The sequence below is a fragment of the Thermobia domestica genome, chromosome 2 (assembly GCF_964235325.1).
Source record: "Thermobia domestica chromosome 2, izTheDome1.hap1.1, whole genome shotgun sequence".
Taxonomy (NCBI): Eukaryota; Metazoa; Arthropoda; class Insecta; order Zygentoma; family Lepismatidae; genus Thermobia; species Thermobia domestica.
In genome coordinates, this window is record NC_137455.1 from 258287089 (window position 1) to 258300314 (window position 13226).

At 34.7% G+C, this 13226-nt stretch overlaps 1 protein-coding gene across 3 annotated transcripts in view; it reads left to right on the plus strand.

Moving 5' to 3' along the window:
* Nckx30C (solute carrier family 24 member Nckx30C) overlaps positions 1-13226 on the plus strand; it is a 524219-nt gene that overhangs the window by 359709 nt on the left and 151284 nt on the right. The window lies entirely within an intron of this gene.

Below are 13226 nucleotides of genomic sequence, written 5' to 3' on the forward strand. Positions count from 1 at the left end.
CTCTGGTGGGTAATAACAAGGGCAGTTGATGATTTAGTATCCCGGCATTCGCCTGATGGGACTGAGGGCGGACATTGGAGCATTTTCTGTTCAGCTAATCTTTTCTGTTTTCATTCTACTTTATTTAACTTATTCTGCATTGGTCGCAACAGCGAGCAAAATCTCCATCCCATCAATATCAGGTTGACAGGCCATACTTCTCCTGAACTGTAGGGCCCATTATCTCTGATTCCGAACGCCTGCGAAACGAATGCTTGCACACGTTCTTTTCTATTCCCATTACTCCTACACCAAATTTCGTGTAATTATCTCTGAGTGATATCGCACCCTTCCCTCGTTAGATAGAAGAAACATCCTTGTATAGAAACGGGTCTAGGTCAAAACCCCCACAGCCAAAACCCCCACACTCAAGAAATGTCAAAACGCCCACACGATCGGTCAAAACCCCCACAGCCAAAACCCCCACACTCAAGAAATGTCAAAACGCCCACACGATCGGTCATAACCCCCACACAAATGGACAAATCCCCCAAACGCACGAACGGTCAAAACCCCCACAGCCAAAACCCCCACACTCAAGAAATGTCAAAACGCCCACACGATCGGTCAAAACTCCCACACAAATGGACAAAACTCCCACACATAGCAACGGTCACAATCTCCACATAAATGGACAAAACCCCCACACAAATGGACAAAACCCCCACACAATCATACCGTGATTGCACGTCTTTGTTGCGGCTCTTTACGACGCCCACTTTAGTGTTTCTGTCATTACAAAACAGTGCAAGAAGAATAGTTGCAACATCAGTTTAAGTGGAATAAAAAATGTTATTAAAAAGTACAAGGGCAAGACATACAACCAGGATCATTTCAGAGTGTGGGAGATTTGACCGATTGTGTGGGAGTTTTGTCCATTTGTGTGGAGGTTTTGTCCATTTATGTGGGGATTGTGACCGTTGCTATGTGTGGCTGTTTTGTCCATTTGTGTGGGAGTTATGACCGTTGGAGGTTATGACCGATTACCAGTGTGGGGGTTTTGGCTGTGGGGGTTATGACCGTTCGTGTATTTGGGAGATTTGTCCATTTGTGTGGGGGTTATGACCGATCGTGTGGGCGTTTTGACATTTCTTGAGTGTGGGGCTTTTGGTTGTGGGGGTTATGACCGTTCGTGTGTTTGGGAGATTTGTCCATTTGTGTGGGGGTTATGACCGTTTGTGTGGGCGTTTTGACATTTCTTGAGTGTGGGTGTTTTGGCTGTGGGGGTTTTGACCGGTTCCCATAGAGTCGAAACATCATGTCCAAACTTATTTCACTGCGTTGTAAATAGCTACTTCAAAGCTATATACACTCATCTTGGCGACAAATGGTGATCCAAGTTAGTGCACTTATCAACCAGAAATTGAAACCAAGTGCATAGTGACCCTAAAGTAGGTATACAGATCTGCATCTATCAAGTATAACATTTTAATTTATTAAGATAAATTTATTTGCTTTGGTTTGTTCCGAGCCTAAGGTATACATGAAAATAAATTAAGAATAGATAAGGAAGAAACTAAGTCAATACCTGTATGGTTAACAATAAGTAAATGATATAAAATGTCATGACCGATCAGTACGGGACTGTATACCTATTTTTGGGTCACTCTGTATATTATATTATTTTTAATGTCTCCATATACCCAAACCTTCGCTCATTAGGAACTTTCCATATACACCATACGTTCAGATTCGATACTGTGTCCGGCATTTCGAGAAAAGTATAAAAATAGTAAAGGACAAGACGTGGAAACTTCAAAAAGCACAGGCGCAGGCGTCAGTTCAAGTGAATTGTTACTTTATGAAATAATGTAACTTCAGAAACACGAATTTTTTCAGGAGACAAAAAACTAAGCAGAACGGAACCAAACGTGTTAGAGAAATGGGTATTTATAATACCTTAGTTATGTGTGAACGTCAGCATGATCCAAGAAAAAAAACTAAAGTTTTCAAAGAAATTACCTGTTTCTTGCCGCCCTATGCCAAAAGGTGTATCTTTTTGTTTTTGCAAACTCTTTGATTTAGTAGCATTTACGGCACAAAGACATAATAACATACATTTATGTCAAACGGGGAACAGGGTATCTATCTCCCATCTTAAATTTTTATAAACAATTCTATTTTAAGGGTGAATAAATATAAATCGAATTACAAAATTTAAAAACTAGCTTATTATGTTCTTATCGCAAATAATCCCTCATATGTTGCCTGTATCTTCTTCTGAAGCAGCGGATAAGCAACCATTATAGATATTTCTCCTATCGGATCCCTTAATACATACAGTTGAGTAAATTATCGAGATGCCATTGCAAAATATTATCGTCATCTTGATATGGCACCTGAGTTCGTCTGCGAAAGAAGATGGCCATTTCCACTCAAAATTGAAACGACCAAAAGAGTCTTACAAATTCTCTTCACAAATTTCTCAAGACATAATTTCGCAGACATAAATATGTGTTGTTTCTTTATAGTTTTAAAGCATCGATTTTACAATGCATCAGTTTCACATTTTTATCCTGCCATATTTTCGTCCTGCTGTTTTCCCCTGCCATTTTTTAATGTAGATTCATAGTCACGCTAAGATCAACTGAAGAAAACATAAATACAGAGAAGTATTGAGTAAATATATTAGCTATTTTGTCATTATGATGAATGCCTCGCGCTTCAAACTTGAATGTGCACCCAGAAAGACGTTTAATCCTATTTTAAGTTGTTTCAAAGTTCTTAGGATTATAGTTGATATTTTCTCACGAATTTTAGATAAATTAATTATACACTGCCTTTCTTTATGTCCTTACGAAATTTGTCAATTTTTTTTATAGAAGTTAATTGAAATGGTAAGTTGATATTTCGCTTTCGTTTTAAGTTTTTGAATAATTTTCTTGAACCAGTAAGGATAGTTATAACGTGAGTTCTTTTTAGCGGAATATTCCTATCAAATATATTATAAATAACGAAACATTTCTCATTAAGTCGTTAACCGTATTATATTATTTGGTAACCCAAATGTGGTCATTTACAAAACACACACTAAGAAATCTAGGGAATAAGATTGATTGAACATAGGCCAAGGAAAAGTTGATGATTATCCTAGTATTCACTGTTCTGAGGAACTGCTTGTTCAGCAAGAGCCCTTTCCGCTAGTATAGTTGCTAGCGCGCGTCTTTGGTTCGATTCCATGTGGAAGAGGCTTGAAATTCGTACGTATTATAGTGGCTCGAGTTCCACTTTAAACTGTAGATTTATATCTTACATAGCTCCGTAGGTAAGAAGGTGTCTAAAAATTATATTACCTGAATCGCAAACTAGGAAGAATCCTGGTCTTGTTGATAAACGATTCCTGCAGGAAGTTGAGGTACTATTACTTATATTTTCTTATTTTTAATTTAAAAACATATTTATAAAAGTTTTAGTGGAGAATATTACCGTTAATTTGTCTGTTAAGTTGAATATATTGAATATTCATCTCATATTAAATTGATACTTGCCCCATATTGTTGATTTCAAATCCACCAAATACTGTTAAAGTTTTTCCAAGTTTGTGTTCATTAGGAAGTGACACAGGTATGTATATATTCAACGGAGATTCCAGATAGACAAAACCTCTATTTAGTAAATAGTATTCTCTTTTATTTATTTTTCTTTTTTGTGCAAAATTAACTTTTCAATGATAAAGTATTTATTTTTACTTAAAAGATTCGTTTCGCAAACATTTTTCTAAATCTAGAAAACAATAAGCTTACACAAGAGCCAATGATAAACATTTTAAATTCAGATTCCAAACACCCTTTTATTTTAAGAATTTTTGGTTTTATTTTTGATGCATTATTCTCCTCAGATGACAGTTTGAACTTTTACTGAAATTACTTAAGTTTTGAAAAATGAACGACAAATAAATGCAAGGATAGGAGTAACGAAGGAAGTCTTTAGGAAAGAGAAAAGCGTATTTTGTCCATCAATAGTTCCTAAAAGATTCACCAAATATTTCGTGTGCAATATTGCACTATACGGGGAAAATAAGTAGACATTACGGGAAAACAATGAAAAACGGCGGTAACCTTTTTGAAATGTGAGTCTGGAGGCGAATGGAAAATATTAATTGAGTAGGATAAGAATCTCCAATGGGGAAGTGTTGGCAGACGTTGGAGAAACGAAGAACAATACCAAAAATAATTTTAAAACAAAAAAGTTTCGTTTCACATTGTGAAGCTGTAGTGGACTTCCAAGCCATATGAATTGAATATGAAACCGGAAATAGTAGATTCCCAACTTCCGGTTACGGTAGAGAATAATAACTGAGATTAAATCTATCCGTGGGCTCCTGAATACATATAAATGGAATGTTTCTCGCATTCTATTAACGTTTATGCTCTATTACAATTAGTGTTTCCAGAAGACAAAGAATAAGGTTTTCTTATCTAGATGGATTCTTACTAGTCTCGTCTATGTTATCGAAAAATGCTTCTCTACTCTAGTCTCGTTTCTAAATTTGTCAAGATTACTTGACTTTCGGCAGTAGTCTTCGTAGAATTTCGCAGTTAGTAATAGGAAATTCAAATGGTATGGGACAACTATTGAACATTTAGCATTAACTTAAAAAATACATATTACATACACAGAGAAAAAAATCCCTGCTGTTCAGTTCCAGATGAACCTGCCAAACGTATGGATATGGCAACTGAACATGTTTAGTTAAATGTCTGTTGTGAAATGTGCAGTAAGCAGTGTACCATACGTTATATTACTTGTGTCACTGGACGCATATAGTTCAAAAGTATGGCACGAAGGTTCTTACCAATCAATCTGGCTCAGACACTGCATAAGTTTAGTGCAATAGGTTTCTTAATTACTGTTCATATGTAATGAACATGAAAGTCGTTCATAGCACAAAACTTCTAGTAATAGGTTTCAAGAGGGCAAATTTTTAGAGTGTATGTGAAATGCATAGATATGGACCAAACTTTTGACGTGTTTCAGGTAGGGGTAATGCAACATGAGTAATAGTATATAGTTAAATATCCAATATTAGACAAGAGTTCAATAAATTTAATTTATTTCGAAAGAATGGCTTACTTTTAACAAGAAAATACGTAGTTTTCTTAATAAAGAGTAACTGAATATCACATATCACCTAAACCATTAAATCGTGGAATGACATGTTGAGAGTTTGATCCCGAACCTTTATTATATCTCATCTAATTACAAGAAGAAATTAAATATTTGCAATACACTGTGCGCTCAGATGATGTTAAGAATTATATAGAAAACTATATTTAAACTATGTTTATAATTGAGGTATACTGTGTAATGACTTTCGCATTTTTAAACGTTGATATATATTTTTTATTATAATTACAATCACTTCACTAGTTTATAGTGTTTATACTATGAGTTACGTAATACTAAAACAGTGTTCGAAATCTAAGAGTTGGGTGTACTAGTGTTGCCCAAGAGTAGTAAAATGCCTCGTCTCATTTCGAATTTAACACTGAACTTCTAGTCTCTTGAGAAGGAGTCAATATTGAATATTGAAAAAGTAAGTGATAGTGGATTTTTACTATTTTCAGTTTATTTTATTTTATTATCAGTTTAGCGTTCCTTTCAGCTACTAAGACGTGAACCTACAGCTTAACGTGGAATCCGAACCACATGAACTCCCGCTGGGAATTGAACGCGGGTCCCCCACGCCAAAGACGCGTACGCTAACCATTTAGCCACAAGGGAACTCATACTTTCGGTTGCAATAGAATCAGATATGGGACATATTCTTCCTTACTGAATTAACTGAATCAAAGACAGCTTCTCGCTAAGTATTACCAACGTTTCACTACGGCTATCAGTGTCAAAATCGAAATCATAGATCTTCACCAATTCCAATTTAAATAGTTAGATAAAGGTCGAGCGAAACTTACTGCACTGACACTGAATTCAAATCAGAACCTCATTTCACACTATATCCTATGGCTTTCTTCATATTAAAATAAATATTGAAACCGAAAATAGTATTTCAGAATAAATATTAGGATGGAGATAATAATCCATTCTTAGAACGCTGAATCGACTGAAAAAAAAACGCATTGCCACGCTACCTAGAACCATTTTTGAGTTGTTGTAAGAGCGAGATATTCATGAAATGAATTACTTCATATCAAATCTCATTGTTCCAAAACGAGCAGATTACATCCCCAGCAAAATTAGTGTCATTGGCTCAATTAGTAGCTTTATTTATTGACATCAGCACAAAATGTTTGTTGTCCGTGCATTGCATTTCATTTAATTGGCCTTGATGTCGGGTCTAATTGAGTGAGCTATTACCAAATCGATACAGCACATTGGTTCCATTCCAACATCAAGTTACTACGTTGAATTTTGAAACTTTATAAGCAATACAACTGATATTTTGGGTGGAATACACACCTAATATATGTATGTTTCATCATAAATTTTAAAGTATGCGTTCTTTGAAAATAAACTGTACCTATTATTTACATGAAATTCATAGATGTTGCATCACTACTACATTACTGAAATAATAATTTGTATGCATTGCTCACTGACGGCTACTTCGGATTTACACATTTCATTATTGTATTTCTTTTCTCTAACACAATCTTGATATTGATTCCAGCTGTATAACAACAAGAATACTAATATTACTAAAACCATTTTGTGTTTGTAACGAACATTCTTGTACTCATTACGCAATATTCATGATACAAATTTCTGAAAAATTAAAACTGTAACTTTAATACGGATCATATGCATACTGGGTACTTTCAAAACCAACCAATTTCTAAAAGCTAAAGATGAAGACTATTGTAATGACATAGATAATTTATTTATTTATTTCAATGCCCTGGACAGAGCTATATGCTACTTTTAACAAGTGACAAATAAAAGAATACATGAGCTAAATTACAATAAAAGAAAGTATGCAAAATTCTAAGAAAAATCTACAAATACAAAACAAATTTTAAGAAAGATATGTGAATACAAGAATATAATACAAAGAAATGATGCTAGGAATACAAAAAGTAGAAAAGAACTAATAAGGATAATACAAAATATGTGTAAATGCATAGAAAATGAAAAAATAATGAGTTAATGATGGAAATACAAGAGTGATTATTGATATATAAAGTTTAAAGCACATTGTTATATTGAACATTGTTACTTATAGTAATTTCGAATTATATATATTGAGCATAAGGCATAGAAAAATAAATCTTTATACCCTTCATAATTGACTGATTGTGAAGATTACACAATCTAATTGCTGGCGAATGTTGATGTTGAATGATATTTGACCTGTTTATAGAAAATGGTATATGTAATCTCAGGCGTACAGATTTTACATTTAATTTAATATATTGCAAAAAATCTTGCACATCCACGAAATAATTAATAATCTTATACAATAAAATATTTTGTGCGTGCAATCTACAAGTAATTAGCATAGGCATGGAAAATTCTAACAACAAAGCAGAATAAGATACTTTATTTAATTTAGCTGATCTATTGTACTTTCTAAAATACAAATAACAAAGAAATTTATACTGAACACGTTCTAAGTCATCAATGTGAGTTTGGAAATAAGGGCTCCAAATTTCACAAGCATATTCAAGTTTACTCCGTAAAAATGTGTAATACAAAGTTGTGATTGCAGAAACGTCAGTCATAGATTTTGTTGTTCTTATGATAAATCCTAGACGTTTATATGATTCAGAAACTAGACATTTCAAATGTAAATTAATGAGTTTAGTATCAAATGTAATGCCCAAATCAACAAAATCATTCTTACCCAACAGCGTTCCATTGATACTATAATCATGTTTTCTGAACATCTTTTTCTTAGTAAACGTAATGACAGAGCACTTATTAATATTAAGTGGTAAATTGTTAGTTACACTTTACTGAAAACAAGAATCAATATCTTCTTGCAGATTGTGAGAATCTGTAATTGAGTTAATCTGCTTGTAAATTTTAGATCATCAGCGTAAAGTATCGTTGGTGAGTGTTTGATAACAGATGGTAAGTCATTAATAAAAAGTAAAAATAATAAAGGACCTTGAGAAATGCCGGATGAAGCTGTATAAGGGAAAGATTGTGTACGATTGAAAATAACTGTATATTCCCGATTGAGTAAATATGAAGATAACAATTTTAATAAGCTGTTAGATAACCCAAAGAAATCCAACTTAGCTAACAAAAGAGAGTGATCTAATTTATCAAACCTTGGAAAAATCAGTATATACTACATCAACCAGGTGATTGGCATTTAATGATTCTGATAGGAATTGAGTAAATGAAAGAAGATTGGTTAACGTGGATCTTTTAGGATAAAAGCCATGTTGGGATGGAGTGATATATGATTTCAACTGTATAAAAATTCTGTTGTAAAGAATTTGTTCAAAGATTTTAGAAGGTGCTCAAATCAAAGCGATAGGTCTGTAATTTTCAATTTGGTTCCGATTACCTTTCTTAAGAATTGGAGTAACTTTACTATGTTTTCAAAGATCAGGATAAATGACAGTAGTTAATATGAGATTATAGATGAAAGTTAGTGGTTATTGAAGAATATCCGCACAACCCTCAAAGATATAAGTGGGAATGTCATGAGGTCCACTAGATTTGGATGCTTTTAACTTCTTTATTGATGCTATGCATTCTGTAAGTGAAACATCCTTTATATTAATACATTACAAAATTTTTGTTGTTGACACATTACTTTTGTATTTTGAAGGAGTAGAGGGCGTAAACACACTCCCAAAATAATGAGCAAAACCATTAGCTATTGACTTATTATTGTTCAGAATAGTGGATCCATATTTCATTTCATTACAAGTTGTATGTGATTTCTTCTTGCTTTTTATAAAGGACCAAAATACTTTTGGATCAGATTTAATAGAGTTCTCAAAATTGTGTATATACCTTCTATAAGCAATTGATATTATTGACTTAGACTTTCTACGCAACTGAATAAAGTTCTCCTTGTGAAATAATGACTAGTGTCTTCGTCTTCTATGGAATTCTTTAGACTTCAAAATTTGAATAACCTCATAGGTAAACCAGGGGGATAAATGTGCTTAACAACATTTTTAATGGTACATGTTTCGCAACTAAATTATTTAGTATATTGTAAAATTCAGAGACAACAATATTAGGGTCAGTAGAAATGTTTAACATATATCCCAATTTATAGCCTTGAGATCCCTATAAACATATAAAAATCGGCTTTAGAAAAATTGTATTCATTGCAAGGAACGTTTACATTTTGTGTACTTTTAGAAGCAAGAGGTAACTCAAATGTTAATGGTGGATGATGCTCATCCACAGGAAGAAGTGAGAAAATACATTCTTCAACGTCAAAACAAAGGGGAACATTAGTAAGAACAAGATCAAGGGTTTTGTTATTTGAATTAGGTATATTATTAAGACTATGTAACCCTAAGACAGACATAAAGTTATGTAAAGTTAAACAAAGAGAGTTGCCATTTAGGAGATATGTGAAAGAATTACGAATCAAAGGTATATTATAATCGCCAACCATTAAAATATCACAATTATATATGTTCTGCAACTCCTCGAAAAATGCATACAAAGATTCATAAGCATATAAATCAGTGGCAGGGGGAATATATGTTGCTACAAGAATAAAAGAGCAGAAATTTGTGACAATACGCAAACAAACGTTTTCAATATGATTAATGCCAATATCAACATCAAATACTCTAATGGAGCTCTTAACTGCAACCAAAACGCCGCCACGCCTAACATTAGGTCTATCCTGCCTATAAATAACATACCTATCATCAAGTAATTCAGGGTTACATATGTTACTTTTTAACCAGGATTCAGTAATAATAATAACATCAAAACTGGAAGAAAGTACACTCAGATAAAAATCTTCAAGTTTTGAGTTGAGACCTCTAACATTCTAACAATAGAATGATAATCTCTTACATTTACTCATTGCTAACTGGTAGTAACTCACGAACATCATCTACGGTTCTCAGATTATACACTTGGGTATCATTTGAGGTTTTTCTTAACTTTATAGCCCCTAACTAGTCAATCCACAAAAACGCAAATTTCTTTTCTTTTTGAACCTTCCTAGCTTCATTGAACACTTTTCTGCGATAAGGAGTTACGTTATGGTTGACATATGTAATTGAACCTGAATTATTGCCGATGTCAGCACAACAGAGATTTCGTTTAACTTTTCGTCTCTGTAGGAAAGTGTCCTTATCTGTACGCCTAGCAAATCTTACAATGATTCCGGGAGTACTGCCTGACACAGGAGGTTTAATCGATGACAACAATCAATCATATCTCTGTTGATCCTAAGATCGAAAGCAGAACCAATATCACTAACTACCTGGAAAACATCTTCATTGGTTTTTTGAGAGACTCCGTGAATTTCAAGTGTATTGCGACGGCCATGTTCATCCAGATCGTCGAGCTGAGATTCCAACGCTTTTATATGTTTCTGTAATAAAGCATTTTCAGATTTCAAATTGTCGATCATATTCATACACTTATTAATAAACTCAATCTGTGTTTTCAAGAGTTTAGAATTTTCATCTAATTTTCATGGGTTGCATCCAAAGATTTCTCGAGATCACTTTCAGTTTTCTTCATTTCATTTATTTCATCTTTAATAGATAGCAACAGTTGGTAAACTTGGAGCAACGTTTGAGATCGATGAAGAATTAGCATGAGAACTAAGTCTTCTTGTTTTCAAGCATTGCTCACAGTGCCACTGTTGGTCACAAGATTGCAAAAATTTTAGTTCTTCTTTTAAATTAACACACGGGCTATGGTAAATGCCATGGCGGGTACAAAATTAAATCTTTAAGTTTTCGTCGCGTCGTGTAACAATTTTCGGATACTTTCCACAAACACTCACTGTATTTCACTAAGTGATGAAAATATAAAACAACAAAAATAGCCTGAATAATAAGTGAAATGGAATTCGATTATGTGGCTATGAATCGGTCGTGCTCAGAGAGTAAATAGAACTTAGTAACTGGCAACAGTAAGCGATGGCTGATAGACTGTTTGTTTACATTCCGTTCATTGCAAAAAAATCACAATTATTCAGCAATCATGCCGAAATAAGAGTTACCAACCAATAGGTACGACAGAATAAGTACTTAACGTTAAATAAAAATACACTTAATGTACTCGAACTTGAATACATACACTATAAAAGCCACATATTACGGAGCACCACCGAGACACTGACTGATCAATCCATGGTTGTCAACTAATTAATAGGGGGCACTTTTACTAATTAATAGGGATAAGTTAAATCTTACCTGGCATCTTCAAATATTCATCAGAACGATAGTAAATCCTACTGTTTCAGAAATTTACATCACCAAGAAAAAATAACGGAAATGAGATCAAATTTATAAGGTTAAAAAGAAGGATATATCTTACGAACGATTAGAATTTAGCTGAATACCGCAAGTGTGACCCCAACACCACCCTCTGGTTGGTGTGTGGAGTAGTACCGCAAGAGGAAATTTTACCTAGCATAACGAGGAAAGCGAGCAAAAAACTGCAAGGAAGCGTCGACACCAAACAGAGTATATATATATATATATATATATATATATATATATATATATATATATATATATATATATATATATATATATATATATATGACTGTTTTCGAACTGGGCCGCCTGATCGGCCTACGAGAAGGTGGCTTCTTTCACTGCCAAAGTGCTGTCTGTACAAGGCATACTATGATGACACTGATGCCTCTATAGAAGCAATAGACAGGAGAGAACTGTACACAGTGACAATCAAGCAGTGAACAGCCCAATGACCACACCACGGGACAACAAACATCTTTGTCCGCATGGCCGTGACGACCTATATAGCATCGTTAGCATAGCATTATCAGCTCGATCCTGCAGCATTGCAACGTGTATGAACTTATCTACATTGATAATTCGACATCGGTTGCTGAAGGCTGAAGTGGTGGTATGCACGAATTTATGTCTTTTTCTATGTGTTCTCAACCAAGAACACCTCATGCTACAATGATCATGTAAGTACCGTTATACGCGTGTCAAGTGGCAAACGGTAGCATTTTCGGACAAGTTCTTCTTCAACCAACTCTACAGTAATGGCCGCATACGCGTTAGACGCAATCATGCCAATGTATCACAGTGGCCGAACGGCAGATGTGATGGTGTCTTCCACATTAGGCACACTCGCCAGTGGCCGTTACCTCAAGCAAGTTCAAAGGCTAAGATGATATCCTTTCAACAGACAACTCTGGACGCATATTTCAACAGGGGAAGGCCCTTCAATACATATCCTGAAATATGCAACCATTCTTCGAGAAACTGCGGACTTCGTCGCTTCCGTTGCCTGTGCGATTGCCTTAATTATTGACCATCGAACAGTAAAGTAATTGTGTTTGGTGACCAACTTGTTCGGCACAGTCTTTCGGTAAACATTTTTGGTGTCTTGTGGACTCGCGCACATTAGCGTGGTAGCCAATTCTTCAATAATACATCTAATGCCTATTTGATTCGAGCTCTCTTATGGCTATATAGTTAGCGTATGCGTCTTCGGTATTGGAGTTCGATTCCCGGCGGGAGTTCGTGTTGTTCGGATCTCACGTTAGATTGTAGATCAACGTCACATATAGCTTCGCTGCTGAAAGGGACACTAAACGTAAATCCAACTAAAAGTTTCTCTGATTAGATGCCGGTGGTTGTAGCATATGGAGAAACTTCACGACATTCAGTTTATCAAATTTGTAGCTAGGTGTTGGACGTGCAGTCATGAAATTGTAATGATTTTTGTAGAGATGTAACCAATTTGTGGTATAAACTTTCATTTCACTCACACGTGTGTTTGCAGAATATGATGCCTCAGGGATAGAGCACTCACTCCTGGTGTAAGGAGTCCCTAGTTCCGTTCTCGGTCACACGAGTTTGTAGTGGACAACATGGTCTGTGGATTTTTTCGGACTTATTCCATTTCCTTACCGACATTCTTGTTACCTTTCCGACATTCTTGTTCCTTCAATTATTTCATAACCATTAACTTACATGAATTCATCTGCTTCCTTCAGCCTAAAGGGCTGATTGTGGCACTTAGAACTAGAAATTTTCTATTTCTACTATGGTGTGAGCCACTATACGTCATACCATACC